The 18,802-nt window shown below is 39.5% G+C and overlaps 1 long non-coding RNA gene across 1 annotated transcript; it reads left to right on the top strand.

The window, feature by feature from the left end:
- Window positions 1-1,577: 1,577 nt before the first annotated feature.
- On the top strand, window positions 1,578-12,848 carry LOC122420123. The gene is made up of 3 exons (XR_006263200.1): window positions 1,578-1,592; window positions 11,830-11,837; window positions 12,719-12,848. It is a non-coding gene; the product is annotated as an uncharacterized LOC122420123 (long non-coding RNA).
- Window positions 12,849-18,802: the final 5,954 nt, after the last annotated feature.

The raw sequence follows: 18,802 nt of genomic DNA, 5'->3' as shown, positions 1-18,802 counted from the left end.
CCGATTCTGAGATTCTGACATCATGTGTGCACATGTGACCTTATCATGGATATGACAAATGTTGCAAAGAGAAAGTCTGTGAAGAGATCATTAGATTTGGACTCTGAAATGTCGGGGCTTTGTCTAGGAGGAGAAACTTACTAGGCAAACCTGGGCAAGTTATGCAACTTCATTTTGACACCTAGAAATTAGTTTACGATCTCTGCCTTGCATACTTACAAGAACACAGGAATAGTGTGAAAATCAAATGAGATACCAGATGTGACAAAGTCAGTTCAGTTGCTCAGTCATGTCCAACTCTTTGTGACCCCATGGTCTGCAGCACGCCAGGCCTCCCTATCCATCACTAACTTCCAGAGTTTATTCTAACTCATGTCCATTGAGTTGATGATGCCATCCAACCATCTCATCCTCTGTTGTCCCCTTCTCCTCCTGCCCTCAATCTTTCCCAGCATCAGGGTCTTTTCAAATGAGTCAGCTCTTCGCATCAGGTGGCCAAAGTATTGGAGTTTCAGCTTCAACATCAGTCCTTCCAATGAACACCCAGGACTGATCTCCTTTAAGATGGACTGGTTGGATCTCCTTGCAGTTCAAGGGACTCTCAAGAGTCTTCTCCAACACCACAGTTCAAAAGCATCATTTCTTCAGTGCTCAGCTTTCTTTATAGTCCAGCTCTCACATCCATACATGACTACTGGAAAAACCATAGCTTTGACTAGATGGAACTTTGTTGGCAAAGTGATGTCTCTGCTTTTTAATATGCTGTCTAATTTGGTCATAACTTTTCTTCCAAGGTGCAAGCGTCTTTTAATTTCATGGCTACAGTCACCATCTTCAGTAATTTTGGAGCCCCCCAAAATAAAACCCATCACTGTTTCCATTACTTCCCCATCTATTTGCCATGAAGTGATGGTACCAGATGCCATGATCTTGGTTTTCTGAATGTTGAGTTTTAAGCCAACTTTTTCACTCTCTTTTTTCACTTTCATCAAGAGGCTCTTTAGTTCTTCTTCACTTTCTGCTATAAGGGTAGTGCCATCTGCATATCTGAGGTTATTGATATTTCTCCAGCAATCTTGATTCCAGCTTGTGCTTCTTCCAGCCCAGCATTTCTCACAATGTACTCTGCATATAAGTTAAACAAGCAGGGTGACAATATACAGCCTTGACGTACTCCTTTTCCTATTTGGAACCAGTCTGTTGTTCCATGTCCAGTTCTAACTGTTGCTTCCTGACCTGCATACAGATCTTAGGAGGCAGGTCAGGTGGCCTGGTATTCCCAGCTCTTTCAGAATTTTCCACAGTTTGTTGCAATCCACACAGTCAAAGGCTTTGGCATAGTCAATAAGCAGAAGTAGTTGGTTTTCTGGAACTCTCTTGCTTTCTTGATGATCCAATGGATGTTGGCAACTTGATCTCTGGTTCCTCTGTGACAAAACTGTGACAAAACGTGGATGTGACAAAACATGAACAGAAATCACACAGGAAGGAAGCATTCTTAATTATTCAGATTCTCCAAACTATACAGGCTTCCCAGGTGGCACAGTGGGAAAGAATTTGCCTGCAATGCAGGAGACATGGGTTCGATCCCTGTGTAGGGAAGATGCCCTGGAGGAGGGAATTGTAACCCACTCCTATACTCTTGCCTGGAGAATTACATGGACAGAGGAGCCTGGTGGGCTACAGTCCACTGGGTCACAAAGAGTCTGACATGACTGAGTGGCTAACACTAACTACCAATACTACTAAACTGTACGTGCTGGACAGTACTTCTCCAAATATGATCAGGAGAAGCCTTGAGGGTCTCAGGAAACCACTTTAGGAAGACAGTAAGTTCAGAAAAGTGTTTATATTAATACAGTGGAATTTTCCAGAGGTTATACCATGTGTGATGTTGTCATTACTGGGAAGACAAGTGGGATGTCTGTGTGTGTGTTCTTGTATTTTCTAAAACATTCTAAAGTAGACAGTTTACAGCAAAGTTATGCACAGTTCCAAAGAATAACTCAGTTTTTTTTTTTCAGTACCTCCACTGGGCTTGTACTACGAATCTTTAGTTCCACTAGCTAAATCTTTGCAACTTCCCTTTCATGTAATAAAACATCATCGTGAAAACACAAACTTTTCCTAGAACCTGTAAGGAAACACAAGAAATACACTGCTACCTTGTCTTGAACCAATTTATTAATTCTTTACCAAAATTCATATTTAAAGTTTTTCCACAATGTTGTGTTTATATGATTCAATAGTATTTTATTTAACAGGTCAGAATATTTTTTATAACATAGTTTTCTTATATTTAAAGTTAAATCGTTGGATTAAATTCTTGAAGCGTTCCATATTTTTAGAAAAAAAAAAAAGAAAAGAAAATGGAGATTTGGAGATTTGCTTTCTCAGCCCAAAGCTTTAAAATCTGCATAAAATGCTGAAAAACTGAAAAGTGACTTATAACCTAGTGTTCTAGCTCACAAAAGGGACAACTCTATTAAAAAAAAAAAACAAAACAAAAACTAGCTTGACCTTTAAATGAGAAATAAAGCATAACAAAACCTATCTTTCCCTTAGCTTTACAAGCATTAATTTGTGGTCTTCTTCACTAGAAACTTTCAAATAATAATATGGCGGCAGATTTTGTGATCTTTCAGAGTTAAAGATGAAGGAATTGAACCTTTTTAATGTAGATGCTTTATGTTTATAAAAAGTCAAAACTTAATTGGTTACTTGCTTTCACATTAGTGGGCTTGAAGAAAAAAAAGACAAGGATGCATCTTCAGGATGAATCACCATATTGCATTTACAGAAATGCTGCCCATAATAGGTGAAAAGATTTTAGTACTTTGCAGAGTTGACATTACCAAATTTCTGATGGAAGAAAAGGTAGTGAAATTGAGGACAGAACTGAAGCTTTCTGTGATTCTGATTTACTTTTCAGATGTTTCTCTGAACTTGGCTATCTCCCCTCATAGTGTTATCTTCCATTAAAATCATTCTTAGCAAAGTCCTGCCATGGGGCTAGAGGACACTGAAATGAGCATTCTCCAAACCTATCATTATAGGGAATTTAACTGGGCTTCTTTTTTGTGCTTAAGTGAAACTTGTCATTTGACAGCATCAAATACCTGTCACACTTTAAATCAGAGTTAATTGTGAATTACGGCTTGTTTGCAAGAATACAGCATAAAAGTACTTACTGGGACTCTTTCCAAAGTTGGGGTGAATTTATGACACATTTGAGATTGGTTAATTATTTGTAAAGTCTATTCAATTTGTTAGGACTACTGATGGGAAAAGATTTATTAGAACTAATGTAAAATGTAATGAAATAGATTGACTCCTTATGAAATATTAATATTCATTAACTCTGGTCATTGTAAGTCTATATTTGTAATCTCTCATTGGTGGATACTCCTAAGTCAATCTTCAGGTGGTGCTTTAAGCTCTTATGACCAGAAGCAGTCAAAGCCCTAAATAAAAAGCTTCTGAGAAAGACAAACACCAAACAGGATAGTGATTATCTTACAGAGAATGATTATGTTTGGGAAAGAGAAATCAATAGACTTCAACTTCTTTCTCTCTATATATACATATATTTATATCTACAAAGTAATACAATTCTAACATTTGCTTATATACTCAACAAAGTAGTATATATACAAAGCAGATGTTTGTTTATGAATATACAAAGTAAAGTATGCCTGTTGGGTTAAGTTTCGTGTCTGACTCTTTGCGACCCCATGGATTGCAGATCACCAGGCTCCCTCTGTCCATGGGATTCTCTAGGCAAAAATACTAGAGTAGGTTTCCATGCCCTCCTCCAGGGGATCTTCCCAACCCAGGGATCAAATCCTTGTCTCTTATGTCTTCTACATTGGCAGGCAGGTTCTTTACCAAATAATGCCACCTGGGAAGCCCAGATAAAGTGTATACATATATATATATATACACATGCACATAGATTTATATCTACTACTTCCATCTGCCAACTGTACTGCATCTCTTGTTTAATTTCTATTAGGCATTTTAATTAGGTATTAGCACTTTTAGGGTGGAGGCTGTCTTGTTCATTGCATCTGATACAACATTTAGAAGAGTGTTTTCCTAACATGTTGAATGATTAATGTGAATCAATAGGGTAAGAGAGTCTGTCACTGTAGTTGTTCATAGACCCAGAATGATGAAGGCTCAATCAAAGTACGAGAGTTCACAAAAATAGAGTTCCCATATGATCCCACAATCCCACTCCTAAGCATATAACTGGACAAAACTCTAGTACAAAAAGATACATGCAACCCAGTGTTCACAGCAGCAATATTCACAATAGCCAAGACATTTTGTATTGTTGTTTACAATACAAAGTTGTGTCCAACTTACAAAGTTGTGGCTAAGTTGTGTCCAACTCTTCATGATCCCATGGATGGAAGTAACCTAAATGTCTATCAACAGATGAATAAAGAAGATGTGGTACATGTATACAATGGACTGTTATTCAGCTGTAAAAGGAATAATGCCATCTGCAGCAACATAGATGGACCTAGAATTGCCATACTGAGTGGAGTAAGTCAGATTAAGAAAGACAAATACCATACGATATTGCTTATTTGTGAAATCTAAAAAAATGTATGGTACAAATAAATATATTTACTAAACAGAAATAGTAACAGATGTAGAAAATAAACTTGTGGTTATCAAGATGGAAACGGGGTAGGGGAGATAAACTGGGAGATTGGGATTGACATGTACACACTACTATAAATAAAACAGATAGCTAATAAAGACCGACTGTATAGCACAGGGAACTCTACTCAATACTTTGCAATGACCTATACGGGAAAAGAATCTATAAAAGAGTAGATATGTATATATGTATAACTGATTCATTTTACTGTACCCCTGAAACTAACACAACATTGTAAATCAACTATACTATAATAAAATTAAAAGAGGAAGACAAATATTGTAGGATATCACTTATATGTGGAATCTAAAATGTGATGCAAATGAACTTATGTATGAAACAGAAACATACTCACAGGAATAGAGAACAGACTGGTGCTTGCCAAGGGGAAGGAGAAATGGGGGCTGGATTGGGAGTTTGGGATCAGTAGATGCAAACAAGTATATATAGGATGGATAAACAACAGTTCCCACTGTACATCAAAGGGAAATACGTTCAATACCCTGTGATAAACAATAGTGGGAAAGTATATGAAAAACAATGTGTATCTATATATAACTGAATCCCTTTACCGTATAGCAGAAATTAACACAACATTGTAAATCAACTACACTTCAGTAATGTAAAATTAAAAAACAGTTTCTAATCATGGAGGTGGAGAAGTGAGGTAGAGAGTCCAGACCAAGCAAATAAATACCTCCATTTTCATTTTTCATCAGCTCAAACAATTCACATGCCCACACCTCCTTGCAAGAAAGCTAGTCAGAACAACCAGCTGTGATCTCAGGACAGGGACAATGGCACCTGTGACATTTTTAAGGTTTGCTTTTATGCTCAACAAATATATACTTGCTGAATGAACAAACTGATCAAACGGCTGACTGCTATTTCTGAACTTGATTCCTTTACTGAAAAATATTCATTAACTATTTACTTTGTACCAGCAGACAGTACACAGGGCACCAGGGGATGAACTTGGAACAAAACCACGAAACACAAATAGAAGGAAACTGTTCGTAGCCAATCTGTTTATACACGGATTCTATTTATTCACCCTTTTACATTGAACCTTGCAACTTTCAATTTCAGGGGATGGCCTTATTTTGAAAATGTGGAATCAATAGGTGGATCAACAATTTTCATTACTGGTAAACAGTTTTTAAAATGATACACAACTGTGGATCTTTCCTGTTCATCACTGACAATAAGCAGAAACATTCAATGTGCCTTAAAGTCGGCAGCTTACTGCCCTTCAAAATACCACAGAAACCTCTGTGGTCAATGACATTTTTTAAAAGCAGGACTGGCAGAAACTTGACATTCTTTTTAACTGGCACCCTGTCATTCCTGTCCATGTTCCATTGGCCAAATTAAATCCATGGCCAAGCTGATACCAGTAGAGAAGAAAGTGAAATGGTGTAACCTAGATTTGGCCTTGAATCCACATGCTAGGACTCAAACTTGGCCAAAATCCAGTCTTCCAACTGAGATCACACACCTAGTTTCAGGACTTAGTGAAGCTCAGGTTCTTGATGTCTCATTGCATACAGAATTCAATGACAGACAGACTTCTTTAGAGAGAAACACTCCACACACAGAGTGTGGGCCATCTCAGAAGGCAAGAGTGGCCTCAAAATATGGTGTGGATAAGTTTCTATGGGCTGGATAATTTCATAGGCTGATGAGTGGGAGGATTATTCCAACTGTTTGGGGGGAAGGGGCAGAGATTTCCGGGAATTGGGCCACCACCCAGTCTTTGATGGTCTTTGAAGGTCTGCCTTGGTGCTGTCATGGACCTGTGGGTGTGTCATTTAGCTTGCTGATGGGTTACAATGAATGTATGCTGAGACCCAAGGTCTAGTGGAAGTCAACTCAATTACCATCTTGGACCCATTTGGTTCTAATCAGTTTATGTCATGTCTTCAGGCCATGTCATGCTTTCAAAGGTTGTACCCTGCTCCCTTCCCTTCTGTTTCAAAAGCATACCTGTCCCATCTATTTGGGGAAGGGAGGAAAGACTCATTGCTGAACAATCTTCCACATTAATGACAAAATTGTCATTATCATGATCACTAACACTATCTATCACTGTTATTGATTGCTATCGCTAGCAATACAATACACCCTTTCCATTTGAATACTCTTCATGATCTGCTTCATGCTTCTCACTTGCCCCTCAAAATCCAGTTGCACTAAATCATCAGTGTCTGTGACATAAGAGATGGGCTTTTGTCTTTTTTATAAAACATCACACCATGTGACAGTGTGGCCAGCAGATAGATGGTCCCTAGGAAATATTTGTTGTATGAGTGGATGAACATAGTTCTTAGACCTTTCAAAGAAAGTACAAAAAGGTTTACACTTCTGTTATGTGTGTTAGTTATTGAGTGTCTATATTAACATACATGTTATATACTTAAAATATGAATATTACATATGCACGTAGGTATTACGTTCATGCTCAATCACTCAGTTGTGTCTGACTCTTTATGACCCCATGGACTGTAGCCCACCAGACTCCTCTGTCCGTGGAATTTTCCAGGCAAGAATACTGGAGCAAGTTGCCATTTCCTCCTCCAGGGGATATTCCCAACCAAGGGATCTAACATGTGGCTCCTGCATCTCAGGTGGATTTTTTTTTTTTTCTGGATCAAACACTCTATTTTTTCTCCTTTTATTTTATTATTATTATTTTTTTTTTACTTTACAATATTGTATTGGTTTTGCCACACATTGACATGAATCCACCATAGGTGTATATGTGTTCACCATCCTGAACCCCCCTCCCACCTCCCTCCCCATCCCATCCCTCTGGGTCATCCCAGTGCACCAGCTCCGAGCACCCTGTATCATGCATCAAACCTGAACTGGTGATTCATTTCACATATGATAATTTACATGTTTCAGCACCATTCTCCCATATCATCCCTCCCTCGCCCTCTCCCACAGAGTCCAAAAGTCTGCTCAATACATCTGTGTCTCTTTTGCTGTCTCACAGACAGGGTTATCATTACCATCTTTCTAAATTCCATATGTATGCGTTAGTATACTGTATTGGTGTTTTTCTTTCTGGCTTACTTCACTCTATATAATAGGTTCCAGTTTCATCTGCCTCATTAGAACTGATTCAAATGTATTCTTTTTAATAGCTGAATAATATTCCACTATGTATATGTACCACAGCTTTCTTATCCATTCATCTGCTGATGGACATCTAGGTTGCTTCCATGTCCTGGCTATTATAAATAGTGCCGTGATGAACATTTGGGTACACGTGTCTCTTTCAATTCTGGTTTCCTCGGTGTGTATGCCCAGGAGTGGGATTGCTGGGTCATATGGCAGTTTTTTTTTAATAGTTTTCTTTTTTCATTTATTTTTATTAGTTGGAGGCTAATTACTTTACAATATTGTAGTGAGTTTTGTCACACATTGACATAAATCAGCCATGGATTTACATGTATTCCCCATCCCTATTCCCCCTCCCACCTCCCTCTCTACCCGATTCCTCTGGGTCTTCCCAGTGCACCAGGCCTGAGCACTTGTCTCATGCATCCAGCCTGGGCTGGTGATCTGTTTCACCCTAGATAATATACATGTTTCGATGCTGTTCTCTCGAAACATCCCACCCTCGCCTTCTCCCACAGAGTCCAAAAGTCTGTTCTGTACATCTGTGTCTCTTCTTCTGGTTTTGCATATAGGGTTATCATTACCATCTTTCTAAATGCCATATATATGTGTTAGTATACTGTAATGGTCTTTATCTTTCTGGCTTACTTCACTCTGTATAGTGGGCTCCAGTTTCATCCATCTCATTAGAACTGATTCAAATGAATTCTTTTTAATGGCTGAGTAATGTTCCATGGTCTATATGTACCACAGCTTCCTTATCCATTCGTCTGCTGATGGGCATCTAGGTTGCTTCCATGTCCTGGCTATTATAAACAGTGCTGCGATGAACATTGGGGTGCACGTGTCTCTTTCAGTTCTGGTTTCCTCGGTGTGTATGCCCAGAAGTGGGATTGCTGGGTCATATGGCAGTTCTATTTCCAGTTTTTTAAGAAATCTCCACACTGTTTTCCATAGCGGCTGTTCAAGTTTGCATTCCCACCAACAGTGTAAGAGGGTTCCCTTTTCTCCACACCCTCTCCAGCATTTATTGCTTGTAGACTTTTGGATAGCAGCCATTCTGACTGGTGTGAAATGGCAGTTCATTGTGGTTTTGATTTGCATTTCTCTGATAATGAGTGATGTTGAGCATCTTTTCAAGTGTTTGTTAGCCATCTGTATGTCATTTTTGGAGAAATGTCTGTTAAGTTCTTTGGCCCACTTTTTGATTGGGTCGTTTATTTTTCTGGAATTGAGTTGCAGGGGTTGCTTGTATATTTTTGAGATTAATTCTTTGTCCATTGCTTCATTTGCTATTATTTTCTCCCATTCTGATAGCTGTCTTTTCACCTTGCTTATAGTTTCCTTTGTTGTTCAGAAGCTTTTAAGTTTAATTAGGTCCCATTTGCTTATTTTTGCTTTTATTTCCAATATTCTGGGAGGTGGGTCATAGATGATCCTGCTGTGGTTTATGTCGGAGAGTGTTTTGCCTACATTTTCCTCTAGGAGTTTTATAGTTTCTGATCTTACGTTTAGATCTTTAATCCATTTTGAGTTTATTTTTGTGCATGGTGTTAGAAAGTGTTCTAGTTTCATTCTTTTACAAGTGGATGACCAGTTTTCCCAACACCACTTGTTAAAAATATTATCTTTTCTCCATTGTATATTCTTGCCTCCTTTGTCCTCTGAGCCATCAGGGGAGCTCACATATAGGTATATGTTTCTGTACATACATGCATACTATGTGTGTGTAAGTACATATATGTGTGCATGTATATACAGTTGTTGAAATGACTTTTGGAATTGTATTAGTGATGGAGTTAGTGCTACTTTTGTTTGTCTGGTGGTTTATGAAGACTTAGGCAGGATCATGAGAGAAACATGAGGAAAAAGAAGTTATGTTAATGGCAAGGATGCTAATGGTGGAGTTGATTGAAAGTGAAAACTGCAAAAGTGCTACATGCAAAATGTAGTGTTACACGGCTGAGAGGGAGCCATGTGAATCCCTGGTGATTACAAACTGCAAATCAAGCTTTTCATTCCATCCTCCTGTTGTCTAAATGATTTTGACAAACCAAATTGTTGCCCAGGGTACTAGGATACATCAGTATAACTATTTCAGGAAAAATAGCATAAAATAAAATCATGGAAAATTAGATCCTAACAAAAACAACTCTCATCATTACTTGTAACTAGTCACTCTTATCAACTCATCCAATTTTGCATTAACTTCTTTCATTAGCTGCTCTCTAACCTGCCTTTTGTTTTATTTGGAGCTTTGAAATTTTTTTTTCAAGAAAAATATCTTTAATTGTAATGATCACTCAGACATAACTTTTTCAAGACCAAAATGCAGAATAGTAATTTCCATATTCATCATTTCCAAAAGTGCTCTACTTGGCTTTGCAACTTTTTTAATAAAAAGAGAATATGTTCATTAAGTCTCAAGTGGAGAGTGGTTATATTTCTTATTAAAACTTTTCTAAGTAGTGCAAAGAAGATAGACATAGAAAAATCAAATCTCCTAAGTGCTTATCCATCAGCAGTTTTGTTAAAAAGCTATCATTAAGAAAGAAAAAAATGCAAATTGCAGAAACGAGGTCACAATTTAATTGATACAAATTGCAGCCACCTGCTTATCTTATTTCCAAGGGAAAGGATTTTGCGTGTGCAATGAAGTAATTTCTTTGTAGGAAAGAAAAGTTGCTTGGCCATCTTTGTTGCTGAGGCATTAATTTAAATCTCCTAAATCCAGTCCACTTGGCTCTTACACCATGTGACCAGGATGTTAGCCTCTGTGGCTGACTTGGGACTCAGAATAACAACCCCATTTCATTTATTTATTTATTTTATTTATTTATTTTAGTTGGAGGCTAATTACTTTAGAATATTGTAGTGATTTTTGCCATGCATTGATATGAATCAGCCATGGGTTTACGTGTGTTCCATCCGAAACCCCGCTCCGACCGCCCTCCCCATCCCATCCCTCTGGGTCATCCCAGTAACAACCCCATTTCAAGTGACAACACACTCCCCAGGCCACGAGAGTCTGGAGAACCCACTGGGTAATTAATTGGTGATTTTAAAAAGGAGGACAGATCCAAAGGGTCTTGGATTGAAAATAAATTTACAGTTACCAAGTGGGAAAAAGGAAGAGAGATAAATTGGGAATTTAGAATTAAAAACACACAGGGAACTATATTCAATGTCTTGTAATAACCTATTGTGAAAAATAATCTGAAAAATAATATTTAGATCTATCAATTACCTATCTGTGTATATAAAACTGAATCACTTTCCTGTACAGCTGAAACATTATAAATCAATTCTTCTCCAATAAAAAATAAAGAATGATTTAAAAAACACAGAAAGTCTAGGACTGGCTTGTGAACACTACAGTATTACTTCTAGAGTTGGGTTAAAAGGGATAGAGGTTCAGAGAGCTACAAATTTAAAATGTCAATATGGTGCCATGCAGGTACATAAGGAATAACAAGCCATGCTGTAGTCATGCTATACTTACACGTGCATGTGTGGACTTCCCCAGTGGCTCAGATGGTAAAGAATTCCCCTGCAATGCGGGAAATCTGGATTCAATCCCTGGGTCGGGAAGATCCCCTAGGGAAGGGAATGGCTACCCATTCCAGTATTTTTGCATATATATCTTCATACTATAAATGCAAGTCCAGCACTCATAATAAGTCAAAGAAAGGTCATCTGATTTTTTCTTTTCCCAGGTGACATTTTGCTTGAGGCTATACCTTTTTGTATGCATGCCATTATTGTGGAAAGGCTATTTGAAACCCAATTATTTAGACATTGAAGCCAACATATATATTAATAAAACCCTGAATAATCATTTACAACTGCATGGGAAGTTTTGCTAATTATTAATAGATTTTTCCTTTGGGAGGTAGAATTTTAATCATTTTAGTTTTGTCTTTATTTTCTAATATCTATCTCATTACTTCTTTCTAACAACTGTTATCTAGCTGAAATGCTTTTAATTTGAAAATATTTTAAAGTGTTTTCTTTTTTCTAAAGGAGAGGGAGTTGAGTTGTCAGTAATTTGGAACCAAGAAACCACAGGCTTGTCAAATAGCAACGACATATTTACTACTTATCTTCCTCACTGTTGCATTGTAGTCTGATAGAAAATAACTGCTTTCATGGCTAAAATTAGTTTCCAAAAATTTATATCCACACTTTCTGGGGCTCTTAATTCACTCAGCTTTTTAATTCCTTTCAAAGTACTAAAGAAGTTTTGCTTTGCTGAAAATAACATTGTTCTCAACTTAGCAATAAAAAAAGTCAACTATGCTAAAAATCTGACTCTTGTCTAGACAATCAAGACTTGAGGTTGTTGGGCAGTTATACATTCTGAAGTCCGCTCAGGGTCAGCCCTTCAGCTAAGGACCACGGACAGCATGATCTGTTTGTATCATGGCAGGGCACGAGGGGGAGAGATGGCCACCTAGAACTGGATAAAAGCAATTTTAATAGCTATGTTTAGTATCTTTGTATGGTGGCATATTTGACATAAATAGATTTAATCATGCAAATCATTTTGAAATGTACAGAAATGCAACATCACAACAATGTGTAACAGAAACTAACACAGTGTCATGGGTCAATTATACTTCCAAAACAAACAAGCTCACCCATAGGAAAAGAGATCAGAATTGTGGTTACCAGAAGGAGGGGTGGGGGAGGGGGAATTGGGCGAAGGGAGTCAAATACACCCCCAGAACTTACTTATGTCAAAGTTGGTACCTCCCAGTTATAAGATAAATAAGTATTAGGGATGAGATGCACAACGTGATCCATATAATTAGCACTGCTGTACATTCCTCTGTGGGCTTTCCTGGTTTCTCAGTGATAAAGAATTTGCCTGCAATGCAGGAGATGCAGGAGACACGACTTAGATCCCCAGGTCAGGAAGATCCCCTGGAGGAGGGCATGACAACCCACTCCAGTATTCTTGCCTGGAGAATCCCATGGACAGAGGAGGCTGGCGGGTAACAGTCCATAAGGACGCAGAGTCAGTCACAGCTGAAGCGACTCACACTGTATGTTGTTGTTCAGTCGCTAAGTTGTGCCCTACTCTTGGCGACTGCGTGGACTGTAGCAAGCCAGGCTCCCCTGTCCTTCACTATCTCCCGGAGTATGGATGCTGAGCATCAGGCGGCCAAAGTACTGGAAAGAAGTACAAGTGGAAAAAAATAACAGAAGATGAACTGAGCCTTTCCTCCTATTGCAGGAAAAGCCAGAAGCCCTGTACCTGCCGCTCTCTGCACCCTTTCCTGGCAGGAAGCAAAAGCCTTGAGATTAACAGCCTGCCCAGCATCAGGCAGGAATTTCTCAGGGAGCTATCTCAGGCATGGGAAGGGTGTGTGAATGTACCACAGGGGAGGGAAAACCAGACAGCAAGTTGAGTCAGCCTGCTGAAGGAGAGACATTTCCTGTTCCAGAGCTTCCTGAATTCCTCAGGAGAACTTTTCACTAAGTTGTGGTTTGGACAGTAGCTAATGGTAACTGCCACCTTGTTTATTTATTTATTGGTCATGCCACCTGGCATGTAGGATCTTAGCTCCCTGAGCAGGGATCGAACCCACACCCTCTGCACTGGAAGTGTGGAGTCTTACTGGACCGCCAGGGAAGTCCCCTCATCACCTTTTTATAATAATTAAATTTATTTGGTTTTAACGGAAGGATAATTGCCCTACAGCCTTGTGTTGGTTTCTGCCAAACATCAACATGGATCAGCCGTAAGCATGTCTATGTCTCCTCCCTCTTGAACCTCCCTCCCCACCCTACCCTTCTAGGTTCTTACAGAGCCAGGTCTGAGTTACCTGAGTCACAGAGCGAATTCTCATTGGCTATCTATTCTATATATTGTAACATCATCGCCTTTTTAAAATTCAGTGTCTGGGGCCGCTCTCCATGGTTTACTCTATCCCTGGGTCTCCATCAAAGCAGCAGTGTGCATGAAACACTCTTGTGTTATTGTTCCTAATAAGAGTAATCACTTCTGTTTGACAGCATGTTATGGCAAACCTTTTACCTAACCAAGTGTGAAAGAGAAAAGGCATATGTGTCTATTGATTGTTGTCATATACTATTTTATTTAGCAGTAACATATTTTCCATGAGTGAGTAATAATACAAGGAGACATAAAATATGCGTGCATATATTTGGAAATCTGATTAGTCAGCTGAAAAACCCTATTACAGCCTCATTTTCTTGGTTGTGCTACAGTTTCCATTTGGACATCCTGAAAGGTAACTTTTTCCCTTGACAGACAGGGGCTGCTCTTCTCAAGTTCACATATGTCAAATGCCATGTCACTGAGATGATGGGAATTATTTGTTCAGGATCCAGTGGGAAATTGAACTTAGGGTTATACAATGAGTTTTAAATTTGAGTTTAAGGATATGGTTAAGTGCTGTTTAAAATACATGAACTGTTTATTGAATATATATTATGCCCCAGGCACTGTGGAACCTAGTGATCAACAAAATTGTAGCCTTCATCAGCTTGTGCCTAGGTAGGGAAAACAGTCAATGAGCCATTAAAAGACAAGGTAATGAATTCTATGGTGGGAGGTGCAAGGAATCCTGCGACAGGGGCATAAATCAGGATGTCAGGGCTAAGGAAAGACTTTCTCAGAGATGTATGGCCATGTTGAAGAACATGGTTGTTGGAAGTAGGCTCAGCCAGGGAAGAAAAAGGAAGTCTTTGCGAAGACAGAACAGTAGGTATAGCAGATGCTGCCAGGGCCACACCCACAGATCTGCCCCATGCTTCCTGCCCCCTTCTCACTGGTCCTACGTGCATCTCCTGTGCTTGAAGCCTCTTCCTCATTTCTCTAGCTTCTGGAATCTGCATGACAGGACAAAGGGCAGAGGAAAGAACCCTCCTTCCTCCTAGAAGCCCTCAATCTATAAATATTTTCCAATCCTTTCCAACCTTGAATCTTGTGTGACCATGTGACTTACTGTAGTTAGATGCAGCGATGTACCATTTCTGAGTCTAGCTTCAAGATGGCTTGCATGCTTCTGCTTTTTTCTTGTACCCCTGTCTCTAGCATTAGCATAAGCCTGGGCTCACCTGCTCAGGAAGAGAGATCAGGTAAAGCATAGCCAGTTTTTCCAACAGAGGTTATCCTAAATTGGTCCATAATCAGCTGGCAGCCAGGCATGTAAATGAATGCCAGGCAAAACTGGGGGGGGGGGGAGGGGAATTTGCTAAGGTAATATCAGTCAAGATCAGCCCCACTTTTCAGGTTACCCACAGACTTAGGAATAATAATAAATGGTTAAATAATAATTGCTTAACATTACTGAATTTGGGAATTACTTATTACACACCATTATTATGGCAACAGCTAACTGACACAAAACATATAATGATTTTAACTGGGCTTGTTAAGGATCTGGAACTAAATGAAAAATATCAAAATTCATGGGATACAGCAAATCACTGTCTAAAGGGAGATTTACAGCACTGAAGGCCTATATTAAGAAAGAAAATATATCTTAAATCAGTAACCTAAGTTCTCACCTTAGGAAACTAGGAAGAGAAAAGAAAAAAAAAAATCCAAAATAAGAAGAAAATAATAAGAATTAGAGCAGAAATTAATGACATTGAAAACAGGAAATTGGTAGAGAAAAATCAATGAAACCCAAACCAGGTTCTTTGAAAAGGTCCATAAAATTGATAAACCTCTAGGCAGGCTAAGGAAGAAAGAGAAAGGACACAAATTATTGACATTAAAAATGAATGAGGGGGTCCTTGGCTAAGAGGAGACTCTGCCTTGGGCCCCCCGGCGTAATAAACTGCACTCCACTATCTGCATTGTCCTTCTGAGTGAGTTTGTTTCCCAGAAAGCGTGGCTATAACATTTGGTGCATTGGCCGGGAAACTCCTCACTTTGAGGAGACAGGTCTCATTTGAGGCCACCCCGAGGCTTTGTAGCTTGAATCTCCTAGAGGGGGGAAGGCGCCTCGCCCCTCTGGAAGGATTCTGCTTCTCAACGCCCGGACCTTTCACGTCAGCAGGTAGTGGACAGCAGCAGGGGAACTGAGCGCTCAGTTAAAGTTGCAGGTATTGTCCCTTGATCCATCACACCAGAGCAAAGAAGACATACCACGCTGACCCAGAGGACGCCAAGTGGACCACCCAGAAGGACCCCACCGACCCACGGGAAACCAAGATCATTCTGAGGAGGAAGAAGAAAAATAGGTCCCAGACGAGCCCTCTACAGGATGGAGCTGGGTAAACGACTCCTGCTGCTCGGCCTCACCAATGCAATTCTGAACTTGGGTATGTGGGGCTATGCCCCTGTCAGTAATAGACAGACTCCCCTGGTGGGTATCGTCACTCCGTTATGGAGACTTTGACAACAGAAAGGAACCTTCCTCTCTCTCACCAACCATAACCTTTCTTTGCCCTCTGGTGTTAGAAGAAGCCATCAATGGGCCAGGGACATAGGGTTACATTTAACATGAACACCAGCCTTACGGAGATAACAAAGGCTTATACCTCATATATGAGAATTAAAGAGGAAAAGGGCTCCCTTACAAAAGGGGGACAGGCCTCCCGGTGCCTTGAGCAATACTACCAGGTCTGGGATGAGTATTTCTGGATGACTCCTGAGAAAGGACAGTTGATTGCCCCTGCTACTATTTGCTGGGAACAAAAAGAACAGAAAGTTGGATTTGGAGACCATCCCCTAGACCCAAAAGAATTGTTATTTGTCCCCTGAACAAAGTAAACAAATCTTGGAAGTTACCTATCACCCCAATCAGTCTGCTCAGTGGCCCGGTTCTGACTGGAAATATAATCCTGGAATCCGCTGGGTAGCCCCCAATGGGACCCAGTGGCTCTGTGGGCTTAACTTATGGCCATGGTTACCAGTTGGCTGGGTGGGGCGTTGCACATTAGGATTTGCTTTAGCCCATGGCAGTATTAAGCCTGGCCTACACCAGCCTCCAGTAAATCTGCCTTATCTGCATGCAAGATGGACACGATCTGTGTTCCAATGGTATGACTATCTTGCTGCCTTGTTTATACCCTCTGTAGGGACAACGGATATCATGGTTAAGGTAGAGGCCTTAACTAATTTCATTAAATAGGCCCTCTTAGACAGTACTAAAGCCACTCAAGCTTTGAATGAAGAACAGATTCAGATGAGGAAGGCAGTAATTCAAAATAGGATGGCATTAGACATAATCACAGCAGCCCAAGGAGGGACTTTGGCGAATGGTGTGTACATCCCTGACCTGTCTGAAGATGTATCTGCTGCCTTGGAGGATATGCAAAATCAAGTGAAAGCCATGTCTAATGAACTGTTGTTAGAGTAATCTTGATCATACTGCTTTGTGGGCCCTGCTTCCTACAATGCCTTGTGAATTTTGTAACCCGGAGGTTGATAGCATTCTCTCATGTGGGTGGCAGGAGGGCTAAGGTACAATATATCTCAATAAATGATGCTCGTTATGGAAACTTAAGAGCATCAAGAGGGGGGAATGAAGAAGGAATTCATAGGGCCTGGACTCCATCTCAGGCCTGTCTGTGCTGATCGTGCACGGCCACCTCTCCAGTGGACTCTGAACTCTGTGCTTAGCGCCTGTGGGAATGACAATGGAAGGATAAGACCCCTCTCTGGGCAGGGGAATCTTGAAGAACAGACACTAATCACCCCTGCCTCCGGACACTAGCTATCAGAATGTAAGCACAGGCTTATCAGTTATTAACTATTTGTTATGTAACTGCGGGCTTATTGATTATTGACTGTTTGAACACATAACACGTGAATGATGGGGTTATTGTAGTTGTATTTACCCTTCCTTTGTTTATGTAAGTCTCAAGGGAATTGGGGTAGTGGGTTTGGACACATGGGGTATAAAAGATTTTCACAAATGCTGGTCGGGGTCCTTGGCTAAGAGGAGACTCTGCCTTGGGCCCGCCAGCGTAATAAACTGCACTCCACTAAAAAAAAAAAAAAAAAAAAAAAAAACTCAATAACTTCATGGTTATTATTTATTTATTTGTAATCTAGGATTTAATCCAGAATCAAGCTTTGCATTTACTTGTCACATCTCTTTCATTTCCCTTTATCTAAAATAGCTCTTCAACCTTTCTTTGTCTTTCATGGCATTGACACTTTTGAAAAGTACAGGCCAGTTATTTTATAGAATGGCCCTCAACTTGCATTTGTCTAGACCATTATTTCTCAAAGTATGTTCTGTGACTGATGTTGTCTATACACCAATGTCACCCAACAATGAGGGGTCAACATAGAAACTGAAATTCGTTGTGCCTTTGAAAATAATTTTATGTTTGTTTTATAGTAAAAATTGGAGGCTTAATTTTTATGTCTTTTGATTTCATTTTTCTAAGAATTCATTTTTATTGTATTTTACAAAATATCAGTCCTCAATAGGTTGGATATTCTCTTTCTTTTTTTTTTTTTAACTTTTTCTTTTATGTTGGAGTATAGCCAATTAACAATGTTGTGATAGTTTCATGTGTCATCAAAAGAACTCAGTTATACATATACATGTATCTATTTTTTCCACATACTCCCTTCCCATTCAGCCTATCACATAACACTGAGCAGAGTTCCCTGTGCTATACCGTAGGTCCTTGTTGGTTATACATTTAAAATACAGCAGTGTGTACTTCTTGATCCCAAATTCCCTAACTATCCCTTCTTCCCCCCATCCTTCACCGCTGCAACCATTAAGTTCATTCTCTAAGTCTGTGAGTCTATTTCTGTTTTGTAAATAAGTTCATTTGTATCATTTTTTTTAAGATTCTGCATATAGGGGATGTTATACAATATTTTAGGTTGAATTTGTTTTTACAAAGGTCTTTTGTCTCAGTTATTTTGACAAACAGTGGTCTAGAATAACCTTTTGAGGCTTAGGACTGTGCTTTAGTCACCTGAATCCATCACATTCAGACCATACCTGTCAGAGTTCAGTGAATGGTTGCCCGTGGGGTGACTTAAAATGA

This window comes from Cervus canadensis, chromosome 1, assembly GCF_019320065.1.
Source record: "Cervus canadensis isolate Bull #8, Minnesota chromosome 1, ASM1932006v1, whole genome shotgun sequence".
NCBI classification, from domain to species: Eukaryota; Metazoa; Chordata; class Mammalia; order Artiodactyla; family Cervidae; genus Cervus; species Cervus canadensis.
The sequence above is the reverse complement of the archived record's forward strand: the minus strand, read 5'-3'. Positions and strand labels throughout refer to the sequence as shown.